Genomic DNA, 1,885 nt, shown 5'->3' with positions numbered 1-1,885 from the left:
AATAGAAACATCACATGTTTGTGGAACAGCAGATACGTGTCTGATGACACTGCATGCACCATACATGCTCACTATAAATCTCGCTACATGTAAGGACCTCAATCACAAAGAGAAAAGCTCAACACATAAAACTCACATAACAGAAATCATAGATGTCATCAGTAACGCCATCTGCAGGAAAATCTAATTAATATTCCTCTTCTCAGTTCTTACAGCGCTTCCTGTGACCTAAAGTCTGTTGACGTCTCCAGACCAGCGCTAAAGAAGTGCTCCCTGATCTTTGAAAAGAAAAGCACTGTGAGTGTGTAAAGAAATCAAATTATTTCTGAGCCCCCGAGATAAAATCATATATCCTATATCTCAGTTTGTATTTTAATTAGAAGTGAGATCTAATATTCTACGGAAAGCCTCGGGGCAGTCACTGACTCCTTCCAAATAGTTTTTTATCCGGTCAATGTCAGAGATTATGTTTTCTGAAAATCCTGTGCATATGATGAGAGGGAAATCAGCTTGCATGTTTAAATTCGTACTATAAGCGCAGCTGCTAAGAGGTTGGTTTACTTTTCCCTGTTGTGTATTTGAAACTAAGGTGAAGTTTTTATGGCTTCTGTACAGACATGGAGCGGTCTCAGTAATGTCATTCTCAGCAAGAAAGCTCAAAAAATGTATAACACTCCTTTCAAATGTAACCAGTAATCTCATTAACTATTTTTACTAGATCTTCTGCTTGATGCACTCAGGTCATCCTCTGTCTAAAAGAAGCTTCATCTCTTCTCTTTATGCTGCTCTTTGTTTTTACCAACTCTATTATCTGATTGGATATTTGTGACTCCAATTGTTTTACTTTAAATCAAATTTGAAGTTTGCCAAACAAAAGACTTCTATATTGTTCTCACTCAATGTTTTCTAACAGTAAATATTTTTCAAACATTTTTTTCCAGTTTCAGTCTTTCCATGAGTTGTCCCTTAATCTGAGCTGCAACCAAATGAAGAGTGTAATCACTTCCTTCATGCCATCCTGTCACAGTGAGTGTAATCTACAGTATAAATACTGGCTCTTTGTGATTTACAGTGCGAGCTATTCGTGGTGAATTAAAACAACTGTGTGTGTGATCTTGCAGTAAAGGTGAATCCTCCTGCAGAGCCAAAAGTCAACTTCACGTCTGTTTCCTGGTTGTCCCAAGTCCCCAAACATGAAAGGATCAGTTCATACAGAAGTGAAGTCGAGTGGAAGAAGCAGGATCAGTCATGGAGTGTAAGTTTAGATTTTATGACACAATGTGAACAAGTTTAAGTATAAAGTTGAGATCATGAAAGTTCACATGTGAAACAAGATTCGTTCTCAACCCCGCACTGGTTTCTGTGTGTCAGGATCCTGCTGTGCACAGAAAACGTGGCATTCAGTGTGAGCAGGAGTGCAAGGCAGAGCTGGAGCCAGATTTGCTGATACAAGGCGAGAGGTACGAGGCACGAGTTCGTGTGCGGTCTATTTTTCGGCACCGCGAGGGAGCCTGGAGTGACTGGAGCCCCACTGCATCATGGGAGTCACCAGTAGGGAAAATAAAACCACCATCAGGTACATTTATCTCAAAATGTTTTGTTTAACATAACATACCAATGTCAAAATCTTTCCAATTCATTTATGCTGGGTGGCTGTAGCTCAGGTGGCAGAGCAGGTCAGCCACTAATCAGAAGGTCGGTGGTTTGATCCCAGGCTGCCTCCTGGCTGCATGCCAAATATCCTTGGGCAAGATACTAACCCCATGTTTGCCTACTGGTGGTGGTCAGAGGGCCCGGTGGCGCCAGTGTCCGGCAGCCTCGCCTCTGTCAGTGCGCCCAAGGGCAGCTATGGCTACAATGTAGCTTGCCATCGCCAGTGTGTGAA

General features: G+C 42.0%; 1 long non-coding RNA gene across 1 annotated transcript; it reads left to right on the top strand.

The window, feature by feature from the left end:
• The first annotated feature begins 4 nt into the window (after positions 1-4).
• On the top strand, positions 5-1,646 carry LOC102290729. Its single transcript, XR_006054010.1, has 5 exons — positions 5-89; positions 207-297; positions 942-1,026; positions 1,122-1,255; positions 1,372-1,646. It is a non-coding gene; the product is annotated as an uncharacterized LOC102290729 (long non-coding RNA).
• Positions 1,647-1,885: the final 239 nt, after the last annotated feature.

Source organism: Haplochromis burtoni, unplaced genomic scaffold (assembly GCF_018398535.1).
Source record: "Haplochromis burtoni strain Fernald_Lab_line unplaced genomic scaffold, NCSU_Asbu1 Contig_4897, whole genome shotgun sequence".
In the NCBI taxonomy this organism is placed as follows: domain Eukaryota; kingdom Metazoa; phylum Chordata; class Actinopteri; order Cichliformes; family Cichlidae; genus Haplochromis; species Haplochromis burtoni.
This window is presented reverse-complemented; position numbering and strand designations above follow the sequence as displayed.